This window comes from Eumetopias jubatus, unplaced genomic scaffold (assembly GCF_037043125.1).
Source record: "Eumetopias jubatus isolate StellerSeaLion01/CBP00866 unplaced genomic scaffold, mEumJub1_p1.0 scaffold_11, whole genome shotgun sequence".
NCBI lineage: Eukaryota > Metazoa > Chordata > Mammalia > Carnivora > Otariidae > Eumetopias > Eumetopias jubatus.
Window position 1 is genome coordinate 77,201,997 of NW_028274817.1, and position 12,900 is coordinate 77,214,896.

The following is a 12,900-nucleotide window of genomic DNA, read 5'->3' on the forward strand; positions in this document are numbered from 1 at the left end:
TGATGTCACGTTTCTCATCCCTGATATTGGTGATTTGTATCTTTACTTTTCTGGATCAGGCTGGCTAAAAGTTTATCAATTTTATTGATCATCTCAAAGAACCACATTTTGGCTTAATTGATCTTCTCTATTGTTTTTCTGTTTTCTAGTTTATTGATTTCTGCTTTAATAGTTATTGTTTCTTTTGGTTACTTTGGACTAAATTTGTTCTCCATTTTCTTTTTTTTTTAAAGATTTTATTTATTTATTTGAGAGAGAGAATGAGATAGAGAGAGAGAGAGCATGAGAGGGGGGAGGGTCCGAGGGAGAACCAGACTCACTGCTGAGCAGGGAGCCCGATGCGGGACTCGATCCTGGGACTCCAGGATCATGACCCGAGCCGAAGGCAGTCACTTAACCAACTGAGCCACCCAGGCGCCCCTTGCTCTCCATTTTCTAATTTATTAAGGAGGAAGCTGAGGTTAATGATTTGAGACCTTTATTATTTTCTAATGTAGGCATTTAGTGCTATAAATTTTCTTCTAAGTACTTTCTTAGCAGAGTCCCACAAATTCTGATATGTTCTGTTTTCATTAATTTCAGAATACTTTCTAATTTCCCTTTTGATTTCTTCTATGATTTGTGCGTTATTTAGAAGCATGTTATTTAGCTTCCAAAGATTTGGACATGTTCCAGAGATCTTTCTGTTCTCGATTTCAACTTATTCCATTGTGATAAGGAAACATACTTTCTTTCTTTTCCCGTGTTCTTTTTTATTTTATTAAGTTAGCCACCATACAGTACATCATTAGTTTTTGATGAAATGTTCAATGATTCATTAGTTGCGTATAACACTCAGTGCTCATTACAACATGGGCCCTCTTTAATACCCATCACCCAGCCACCCCATCGCCATACCTCCCTCCCCTCTGAAACTCTGTTTGTGTCCTGGAGTCCATAGTCTCATGGTTTGTCTCCCTCTCTGATTTCCCCCTCTTCAGTTTTCCCTTCCTTCCCCTATTGTCCTCCATGTTATACCTTATGTTCCACATATGAATGACACTGTGTGATAATTGTCTTTCTCTGCTTGACTTATTTCACTTAGCAAAATCCCCTCCAGTTTCATCTATGTTGATGCAAATGGTGCGTATTCATTGTTTCTGATGGTTGAGTAATATTCCATTGTATATATGAATCACATCTTCTTTATCCATTCACCTGTTGAAGGACATCTCAGCTCCTTCCACAGTATGGCTATTGTAGACATTCCTGCTTTGAACATTGGGGTGCAGGTGGCCCTTCTTTTCACTACATCTGTATCTTTGGGGTAAATACCTAGTAATGCAATTGCTGGATCATAGGGTAGTTCTATTTTTAATGTCTTGAGGAACCTCCATACTGGTTTCCAGAGTGGCTATACCAACTTGCATTCCCACCAACAGTGTAAGAGGGTTTCCCTTTCTCAACATCCTCACCAACATTTGTTGTTTCTTGCCTTGTCAATTTTTGCCATTCTAACTGGTGTAATGTGGTATCTCATTGTGGTTTTGATTTGTATTTCCCTGATGGCTAATGATGTTGAACATTTTCTAATGTGTCTGTTAGCCATTTGTATGTCTTCTTTGGAGAAGTGTTTGTTCATGTCTTCTGCCCATTTTTCGACTTATTATTATTTTTTGAGTGTCGAGTTTGAGAAGTTCTTTATAGATCTTGGATACCAGCCCTTTATCTCTAGTGTCATTTGCAAATATCTTCTCCCATTCCATGGGTTGCCTCTTAGTTTTGTGGACTGTTTCCTTTGCTGTGCAGAAGCTTTTTATCCTGATGAAGCCCCAAAAGTTTATTTTTGTTTTTGTTTCCCTTGCCTTTAGAGATGTGTCTAGCAAGAAATTGCTGTGGCCAATGTCAAAGAGGTTACTGCTTATGTTCTCCTCTATGATTTTGATGGATTCCTGTCTCACATTGAGGTCTTTCATCCACTTTGAGTTTATCTTTGTGAATGGTGTTAGAGAATGGTTGAGTTTCATTCTTCTGCATGTGGCTGTCCAATTTTCCCAGCACCATTTATTGAAGAGACTGTCTTTTTTCCATTGGATATTTTTTCCTGATTTGTCAAAGATTAGTTGACCATAGAGTTGAAGGTCCATTTCTGGAGACTCCATTCTGTTCCACTGATCTATGTGTCTGTTTTTGTGCCAATACAATGCTTTCCTTATGATCACAGCTTTGTAACATAGCTTGAAGTCAGGCAACCTGATGCTGCCAGCTTTGTTTTTCTTTTTCAACATTCCTTTGGCAATTCAGGGTCTTTTCTGGTTCCATACAAATTTTAGGATTGTTTGTTCCTTACACCTAAAGGAGCTGGAGAAAGAACAGCAAATAAAACCTAAACCAAGCAGGAGAAGAGAAATAATAAAGATTAGAGCAGAGGTTAAAGGAATAGAAACTAGAAAATCAGTAGAACAGATCAACAAAACTAAAAGCTGGTTCTTTGAAAGAATTAATAAGATTGATAAACCTCTGGCCAGACTAATCCAAAGGAAAAGGGAAATTAATAGGACCCAAATTAATAAAATCATGAATCAGGACTAACACCAGGAAGGGGAGAGATCAGGACTAACACCAAGGAAATAGAAACAATTATTATTATTTATTTTTGAGAAAGATTTTTTTTTTTAAGTAATCTATGCCCCCAGTGTTGGGCTCAAACTCATGACCCTGAGATCAAGAGTTGCACACTCCTCCAACCAAGCCCGCCAGGCACCCCTAAGCACTGTATGTGCAGCTCGTCTGGCATTTTGTATTCCAATAGCTGTGTTTATTTTTCGATGTCCCGACAGTTTATATAGAATGTGCTGAAACTGCACAGACGTGTCCTAAAGTGTTGTTTCTCTGTGGAACACAGAAACTGTTTATGTGGAAGAAGATCACACACCTGCGTGTTTGCCCGGAACTAGTCGTAGTCTGCTGTACAGAGCGACTTTATCAGGCTCTCGAGGGCAGCTTCAATGCCCAGTGTGCCCATCAGGGCTCCGAAGCTGAGAGGCGCAGTCTCCAGGACTCGGTTCCGGTCCAGCTTCAGGGCTTGCTGTGGCGCTTTGGGTAGAAGATCCAGCTTCGGCAAAACCTTCCCTTCTTCATCTATCTGCACCCTCCAAACGATGACCAGTTCAACCCTGGCTGGCAGGCGCTCCAGACCGCCATTCAGCTGGAGGCGGCCCCCTCTGGGAGGTGCACGGCTGCTGGGTACTTCTCCTTGAAGTGTTCAAATGTGTGCTTTCAATATTCACACCAGTCCACAAAAAAGTGTAGGCTTCGGAAAAACATCAACAGATCTCTTCTTTCTTCTGCTCTAGACACAAATTCACTTAATTCTGAATATTCAGTGGGCTCCATTATTATGTTGAAGTCAGTAATAACAGAAGATAAACTCTCCTTATTCTGGATTTCCAGAATCTGAAATTCAAGTTGAAATGTAATCATGTGGCAATTTCCTGATAATCTGTGTCTCTGTAGAACTTTCATTATACTCTTTTCTTTCTTCTCAGTGTTTGTAAGGTCCTCTGTCTTCATGGAGTAATTTCTTATACTGATGCCAGTAAGTGTGCTTAGAAAACGAAGTCCTGATTCTAAATGTCCAAGATGACTTCTCAGATCTTTGGAAGAGGCCCATCCTTCAGAATCTGATTGATACATTTCTTGAAGTGATTTTTGCCCTAGCCAACTGTCTTCCCCCGCCGCCCGTCGCAGTTCCTCACACGCCCGCCGCAGGGCAGCGATCTCAGCCTCCAAGGCGCGGACCTCTGCCCGTTGGGCGTCCATGGCGCCGTGCTAAGGAGAAGCGGCCTGAGTGGTGTGCACCGAGCCGGGCACTTCAAGCCTCCCGCGCTGCTGGCGCAGACCATCCGGGAACTCGGGGGGCGGGGGGGCGGGGAGGCGGGGGAGTGGGACCCTCGCGCGTGCCAACCGCGCCCGCACGCAGTATCCCGGGCTCGGGACCGTCGCTGCGGTCCTAGCCCCAGCTGGCCCCCAGCGGTCCCTGCGCTCGGAGAATAGAAACAATTATTAGAAATTATTATCAGCAACTATATGCCAACAAATTAAGCAACTTGAAAGAAATGGATGCTTTCCTGGAAACTTACAAACTACCAAGACCGAAACAGGAAGAAATTGACAATCTGAATAGATAAATAACCAGTAATGAAATGGAAGGAGTAATCAAAAACCTCCCAGAGGGGCGCCTGGGTGGCTCAGTTGGTTAAGTGACTGCCTTCAGCTCAGGTCATGATCCTGGAGTCCCTGGATGGAGTCCTGCATCGGGCTCCCTGCTCAGCAGGGAGTCTGCTTCTCTCTCTGACCCTCTTCCCTCTCGTGCTCTCTCACTCTCTCAAATAAATACATAAATAAAATCTTTAAAAAAAAACAAAACAACCTCCCAGAATACAAGAGTCTAGGGTCAGATGGCTTCCCAGGGGAATTCTACCAAACATTTAAAGAAGAAAGAAGAAATAATACCTATTCTTCTGAAGCTGTTTCTTAAAAATAGTAATGGAAGGAAAACTTCCAAACTCATTCTATGAGGCCAGTATTACCCTGATCCCAAAACCAGACAAAGACCCATCAAAAAGGAGAAATACAGACCAATATCCCTGATGAACATGGATGCCAACATACTCAACAAGATACTAGCCAATAGGATCCAACAGTACATTAAAAGGATTATCCATCATGACCAGGTGGGATTTATTCCTGGGATGCAAGGGCGGTTCAACATTTCCAAATCAATCAACGTGATAGAGTACATTAATAAAAGAAAAGAACCATATGATCCTCTCAATTGATGCAGAGAAAGCATTTGACAAAATACAGCATCCTTTCCTGATTAAAACTCTTCACAGTGTAGGGATAGAGGGAACATACCTCAATATCATAAAAACCATCTATGTAAAGCCCACAGCGAATATCATTCTCAGTGGGTAAAAGCTGAGAGCTTTTCCCTTAAGGTCAGGAACTCAATCAACAGGGATGCCCACTCTCACCACTATTGCTCAACATAGTACTAGAAGTCCTAGCCTTAGAAATCAGACAACAAAAAGAAATGAAAGGCATTCAAATTGGCAAAGAAGAGGGAAACATACTTTCTATGGCTTGAATACTATAAACTATGCCATAAGTTTTTATGACCCAGAATGTGGTCTATATATCTAAAATATTTCATCTGCACTTAAGAAGAGTATGTATTTTTCTGCTGTTGGATGAAGTGTTCTATAAATATCAATCATGTCAAACTGGTTGATGGTGTTGCTCATGTCTACTATATCCATGCTGATTTTATACCTACTCGTTCTATCAGTTATTAAGAGAGGTCTTGAACTCTCTGGCCATAATTGTGGATTTGTCTGTTACTCCTTGCAGTTCTATCGGTTTTTGCTTCATGTATTTTGATCCTCTTATGTTAAATGCATAAACATTTAGAATTGTCATGTCCTCTAGAGTAATTAACCCCTTTTATCATTATGAAATAAATTTTATGTTCTTTGTTTTGAAATGTATATAAATATAGCCACTGAACTTTCTTTTGACTAGATTTAGGTATGGTATATGGTTTTTATACTTTTACTTTTCTTTACTTGTTTGTTTATATTTAAAGTGCACTTCTCAGGCAGCATATAGTTGGTTCTTGCTTTTAAAATTAAATATGATGGTTTTGACCTTTTCGGTGGTGTTTTGACCATTTATATTTAATGTTGTTATTGGTATGTTTAGGTTTGAGTCCACTATCTATTTGTTTTTTCTTTGTCCCATGTATACCTTTTTCCACTTTCCCCCTGTTTTCTCCTTTTAGATTTTAATTTGTATGATTCCATTTGTTCTCCTTCTTTGGTTTATTAGTTATAATTAATTATTTTGTTATTTTAGTGGTTGCCATAAGTTGATGGTATATATCTTTAATTCATCCCAGTGTACCTGCAAGTGATATCTTATCTAAAAACACTATACTTCCATTTCTTCCCTCCCGGCTTTTATGCTATTGTCATAAATTTTACTCTTACAGGTGTTATAAACCCTACAATATTGTTATTTTTATACTTTAAATTCTCTTTTAAAGAGATTTAAATAATAAAACATATTCTTACTCATGCAGTTAGCATTTCTGGTACTCTTCATGTCTGTAGCTCCAGATTTTTGTAGGATATAATTTTCTTTTTATCTGAAGAAATTCCTTTAACATTTCTTGTATTGTAAGTCTGTTGGTCAGTGAATTCATTCAGCTTTTGTATGTCCAAATAGTCTTTATTATGCGTTTGTCTTTGAAAGATATTTTCCCCCCATATAGAATTCAAGTAAATAGGTTTTGTCTTTCATTACTGTAAAAATTTTGTTTCATTGTCTTCTCATGTGTGTTGTTTCCAATGAGAAACCTGATATCATCCTTATTTTTTCTTCTATATCCATCATGGTTTTTCTCTGGTTATGTATAGATTTTGTCTTAATTTTTGAGCGATTTGGTTATAATGTGTGTTTTTTTAAATTTTATTATGTTATGTTAGTCACCATACAATACATCATTAGTTTTTGATGTGGTGATCCACGATCCATTGTTTTCGTATAATACCCGGTGCTCCATGCAGTATGTGCCCTCCTTAATACCCATCACTGAGCTAACCAATCCCCCCTCCCCCCTCCCCTCTAAAACCCTGTTTGTTTCTCAGAGTCCATAGTCTCTCATGGTTCATCTCTCCCTCCGATTTCCCCCCCTTCATTTTCCCTTTCTTCTCCTAATGCGCTCCATGCTATTCCTTATGTTCCACAAATAAGTGAAACCATATGATAATTGACTTTCTCTGCTTGACTTATTTCTCTTAGCATAATCTCCTCCAGTCCCATCCATGTTGATGTAAAAGCTAGCTGGGGATTCATCCTTTCTGATGGGGCTGAGTAATATTCCATTGTATATATGGACCACATCTTCTTTATCCATTCATCTGTTGAAGGGCATCTCAGCTCTTTCCACAGTTTGGCTATTGCAGACATTGCTGCTATGAACATTGGGGTGCATATGGCCCTTCTTTTCACTACATCTGTGTCTTTGGGGTAAATACCCAGGAGTGCAATTGCTGGGTCATAGGGTAGCTCTGTTTTTTTGAGGAACCTCCACACTGTTTTCCAAAGTGGCTATACCAACTTTCATTCCCACCAACAGTGTAAGAGAGTTCCCCTTTCTCCACAACCACTGTAACATTTGTTGTTTCTCGCCCTGTCCATTTTTGCCATTCTAACTGGTGTAAGGTCATATCTCAATGTGGTTTTTATTTGAATTTCCCTGATGATCTTATGGTTTTTGTGCTATTTTAAATGGAATTGTTTCTCTAATTTCTCTTTCTACAGTTGCGTTGTTAGTGTATAAGAAAGTAATTGATTTCTGTGCATTGATTTTGTATCCTGCCACATTACTGAATTGCTTTATGAGTTCTAGTAATTTGGGGGTGGAGTCTTTTGGGTTTTTCACATAAAGTATCATGTCGTCTGTGCAAAGAGAGAGTTTGACTTCTTCTTTGCCAATTTGAATGCCTTTTATTTCTTTTTGTTGTCTGATTGCTGTTGCTAGGACTTCTACTACTGTATTGAACAACAATGGCGAGTGTGGGCATCCTTGATGTGTTCCTCCTCTTAAGGGAAAGGCTCTCAGCTTTTCCCCATTGAGAATGATATTTGCTGTGGGTTTTTCATAGATGGATTTTATGAACTTGAGGAATTTCCCTCTATCCTTATACTCTGAAGAGTTTTAATCAGGAAAGGATGTTGTATTTTGTCAAACGCTTTTTCTGCATCAATTGAGAGGACCATATGGTTCTTCTCCCTCCTCTAATTAATGTGTTCTATCACATTGATTGATTTGTGAATGTTGAACCACCCTTGCATCCCAGGGATAAATCCCACTTCGTCGTGGTGGATGATCCTTTTAATGTATTGTTGGATCCTATTAGCTAGGATTTTGTTGAGGATTTTGGAATCCATATTCATCAGGGATATCAGTCTGAAATTCTCCTTTTTGATGGGGTCTTTGCCTGGTTTGAGGATTAAGGTAATGCTGACCTCATAGAATGAGTTTGGAAGTTTTCCTTCTGTTTCTATTTTTTGATACAGCTTCAGTAGAATAGGTATTATTTCTTCTTTGAATGTTTGGTAGAATTCCCCAGGGAATCCATCAGGCCCTGGACTCTTGTTTTTTGGGAGGTTTTTGATCACTACTTCAATCTTGTTAGTGGTTATTGGCCTATTCAGATTGTCAATTTCTTCCTGTTTCAGTCTTGGCAGCTTGTAGGTTTCTGCGAAGACACCCATTTCATCCAGATTGCTCAGTTTATTGGCATATAGTTGTTGATAATAATTTCTAATAATTGTTTCTATTTCCTTGGTGTTAGTCATGATCTCTCCCCTTTCATTCATCATTTTATTAATTTGGGTCCTTTCTCTTTTCTTTTGGATAAGCCCGGCCAGTGGTTTATCGATCTTATTAATTCTTTAGAGAACCAGCTTCTAGTTTTGTTGATCTGATCTACTGTGTTTCTGGTTTCTAATTCATTGATTTCTGCTCTAATTTTAATTATTTCTCTTCTAATGCATGGCTTAGGCATCGTTTGTTGCTTTTTCTCTAGTTCTTTAAGGTGTAGAATTAGTTGGTGAATTCGGGATTTTTCTATTTTTTTGAGTGAGGCTTGGATGGCTATGTATTTCCCCCTTAGGACCGCCTTTGCAGTATCCCATAGGTTTTGGACCGATGTGTTTTCGTTCTCATTGATTTCCATGAATTGTTTAACTTCTTCTTTGATTTCCTGGTTGACCCAAACATTCCTGAGCAGAGCGGTCTTTAGCTTCCAAGTGTTTGAATTTCTGCCAAATTTTTTCTTGTGATTGAGTTCCAGTTTTAAAGCATTGTGGTCTGAGAATATGCAGGGAATAATCTCAATCTTTTGGTATCGGTTGAGACCTGATTTGTGACCTAGTATGTGGTCTATTCTGGAGAAAGTTCCATGTGCGCTCAAGAAGAATGAGTATTCTGTTGTTTTAGGGTGGAATGTTCTGTAAATATCTATGAGGTCCATCTGGTCCAGTGTATCATTCAAAGCTCTTGTTTCCTTGTTGATTTTCTGCTTAGATGATCTGTCCATTGTTGAGAGTGGAGTATTGAGGTCTCCTACAGTTAACATATTGTTTTCAATATGACTCTTTATTTTGGTGAACAGTTGGCTTATGTAGATGGCTGCTCCCATGTTGGGGGCATAGATATTTAAAATTGTTAGGTCTTCTTGTTGGATAGACCCTTTAAGAATGATATAGTGTCCTTCAGTGTCTCTAATTACAGACTTTAGTTTAAAATCTAGTTTGTCTGATATAAGCATTGCTACCCCAGCTTTCTTTTGAGGTCCACTGGCATGAAAGATGGATCTCTAGCCCTTCACGTTCAGTCTGGATGTATCTTTAGGTTCAAAATGAGTCTCTTGTAGGCAGCATATGGATGGGTCCTGTCTTTTTATCCAATCTGCAATCCTGTGCAGTTTTATGGGAGCATTTAGGATTCACGTTGAGTGATTATTGAAAGATATGAATTAATTGTCATCATGTTGCCTGTGAAGACGTTGTTTTTATAGATTGTCCCTGTACATTTCTGTTGTATATCATTCTTGGGGTCTTTCTCCTTTTATAGAACCCCCCTTAATATTTCTTGCAGGGCCAGCTTAGTGGTCACATATTCTTTCAGTTTCTGCCGGTCTTGGAAGCTCTGCATCTCTCCATTCATTCTAAATGACAGCCTCGCCAGATAAAGTATTCTTGGCTGCATGTTCTTCTCGTTTAGTACCCTGAATATGTCTTGCCAGGCCTTTCTGGCTTGCCAGGTCTTTGTGGATAGGTCTGACGTTATTCTGATGTTCCTCCCTCTGTACATAAGGAATCTCTTTCCCCTAACTGCCCTTAAGATGGTTTCCTTGGTTCTAAGATTTGCGAGTTTTACTATTACATGCCGAGGCATTGGCCTGTTTTCCTTGATCTTGGGAGGGGTCCTCTCTGCCTCTAGGGCGCAAATGTTTGTTTCATTCCCCAGATTAGGGAAGTTCTCAGCTACAATTTGCTCAAATACATCTTTGAGTCCTCTCTCTCTCTCTCCACTCCCTCCAGGATTCCAGTTATTCTGACATTGGAAGCTTCATGGTGTCACTTATTTCTCTGATTCTATTTTCATGGATTCTGAGTTGTTTTTCCCTGGCCTCCTCTTTTCCCTTTTTATCTATTATATTGTCTTCCAACAAACGATGCCTAAGCCATGCATTAGAAGAGAAATAATTAATAATTATAATCGCTTATTCATTCTTCTGCCTCAGTTACCCTAGCTGTTAGATTATTTAGATTGGATTGGATCTCATTGATAGCATTTTTAAGTTCTGCCAATTCAGCTTTCATTTCTGCCCTTAGAGACTCTATGTTGTCATTAATTGATTTCTCCATTCTAGCCATTGTCTTCACAACTGCTACCCTGAATTCCATCTCCGACATCTTGTTTATATCTGCATCCATTTGTAAATATGTAGCATAAGTCATAATCTCTGAGTCTTTTCTATTTTGGGGGTTCCTCCTCCTAGTCATTCTGTTGATGGATGTTTGAGGGAATGTATAGAGTTCAAATTACTGACCAGAGCCCAAGCAAGATGCATCTGTTTTCTAGGGACCTTTAGGGTTGCTGGCCTCTTGTTTTCCCAGCCTGTCTTCTGGGGGAGGGGCCTGCCATGCTGTTACTCAGGCACCCCTGTTTGGGCAGAGTTGCCCTTCCCCCCTGTGGTGGGGGATGGGCTCAGCCTGGGGCTTTTGTTCTCTGGCAGCTTTCCCTGGTGGCTTTCCACGTCTTTTCCGTGAGTCAGAGCAGAAGAGACCGTTTCCAACCCTCTGCCTCAGAGCAGAGAGACCGCAGTCTGTTCTTCAGTGAGCTCTCCAGGCTGCACTGTCTCTCTTTCTGTCTGTGCTGCTATATACTACGGTGTCCTGGGTTGTGTGCCCCTCTACAGTGTCCCCAGTCCTGCCTCCAGGTCAGGGCATGTCTCTGCCCTTTGTGCTTCTAAAACCACCAGCCGCTCCCAGTTCATACATGAGACCCTGCTGCTCAGGGTTTCTGTCCCAGGGGCTACCCTAAAATCCTTTCCCTGCCACTACTGGTCTGCGAGTCTGTGCTCTGTCCCCAGCATGTGAGGCTGTCACTCACCAGTGGTGTCGGATCCCCATGGCCATGCTCCCTCTTGCTGTCGTTTATCCTCTGATATTTGCCTGGGGAATCACGGCTTCCCGCTTCATACCTCAAAACCAAACCCCTGTGATATTCTGTTTGTAGAGATCCAGATCTTCTTACATCTCAGGCTGGTTTCGTGGGTGCTCAGAGTGGTCTGGTAGATATCCAGCTCAATTCCGGGGACCAGTTGAAGTAGGGTCCCCTACTCCTCCACCATCTTTCCTTCTCTCCTATAATGTGTTTTTGAATTCATGTTTTTGTGCTTGGAGTTCATTGAGCTTCTTGAATATGTAGGTTATGGTTTTTATGTAATTTGCAAAGTTTTGTCCATTATTTCTTCAAATATTTTTTTTCTTTTCCTAATCTCCTTCAGGGACTCCAATTATCAATGTTAAGTTGCTTGAAGTTATTCCACAGCTCACTGATTTTTTTCTGTCATTTTTGGATTATTTTTTTCCTCTGTGTGTTTCAATTTGAATGGTTTCTGTCTTTTCAAGTTCACTAATTTTTTCTTTTGCATTGTTTAGTATGTTTCTATCTCTTCCATTGTATTTATTCAAATCAGACATTGTAGTTTTCAAGTATAGAAGTTCAGTTTTGATATTTTAAAAGTGTCTTTCATTCTTCTATTTAACTTTCTGAGCACATGGAATACAGATAATAAACACTTAATATTCTTCTCTGCTAATTCAAAATCTGCACAAGGGTCAGTCTGTTTTATTTGAATATTATCATTATGGATTGTATTTTCCTGCATTTTCAGATGCCTGGTAATCTTTTACTAGATACCAGATTCACATTGTAAATGTAACTTTTTGGTTGCTGTATGTTTTTTTTCTATTTACATGAACTTTTCATGTTTGATTTTTCTTTCAATTATTGATCATATTTTAAGATAGCATTTTATTTATTTATTTACTTATTTTTATTTTTTTTTAAGATAGCAGTTTAAAATAACAATTTCTGGGATGACTGGGTGGCTCAGTTGGGTAAGTGTCTGCCTTTGGCTGGGGTCATGATCCCAGGGCCCTGGGATCGAGTCCCTCAACAGGCTCCTTGCTCAGCTGGGAGCCTGCTTCTCCCTCTGCCTGCTCTGCCTGCCACTCTCTCTGCTTGTGCTCTTTCTCTGACAAATAAATAAATCAAGTCTTTAAAAAAATAAATAAAATAATTTCTAATAATAAAATGTTATATAAAATCTGCAATTGTTTACTGTATCTTCTGCATTAACATATTTTCCATTTCAAATGAATCTTTGCCATCAGCATGGAAATATTCCATATTTCTCGTCTAGTGACCTCACCTTCCCTCCTGCTTTTCACCCAGTTGCCCATTCTTCTATAACAAAAGGTCTTCAAAGAGTTGTCCACACTCTAATTTTAGTGTTACTATGTTCTTTCATTCTTCTCAAATTCTTTATAACCATTTCCATAAGTCCTTCAAAACTGCACTCGTCAAGGTCACCAGAAATATCCAGGTTGATAAGTCCAATTATCAGCTTCCAGTATTTATCTGCACTTATCAGCAACATTGCTCATAGATCACTTCTTCCTCTAAAAAAAAAATCTCTCTTTACATGGTCTTAGATGCCATTTCTTTTGGTTCTCTCTCTACTTCCCTAGAAATTCTTTCTTAGTTCTGTT

The 12,900-nt window shown here is 39.6% G+C and overlaps 1 pseudogene; it reads right to left on the minus strand.

Annotated features, from left to right (window-relative positions):
• Positions 1-2,932: 2,932 nt before the first annotated feature.
• Positions 2,933-3,801, minus strand: LOC114200630 (centromere protein P pseudogene; annotated as a pseudogene).
• Between the last annotated feature and the right edge of the window lie 9,099 nt (positions 3,802-12,900).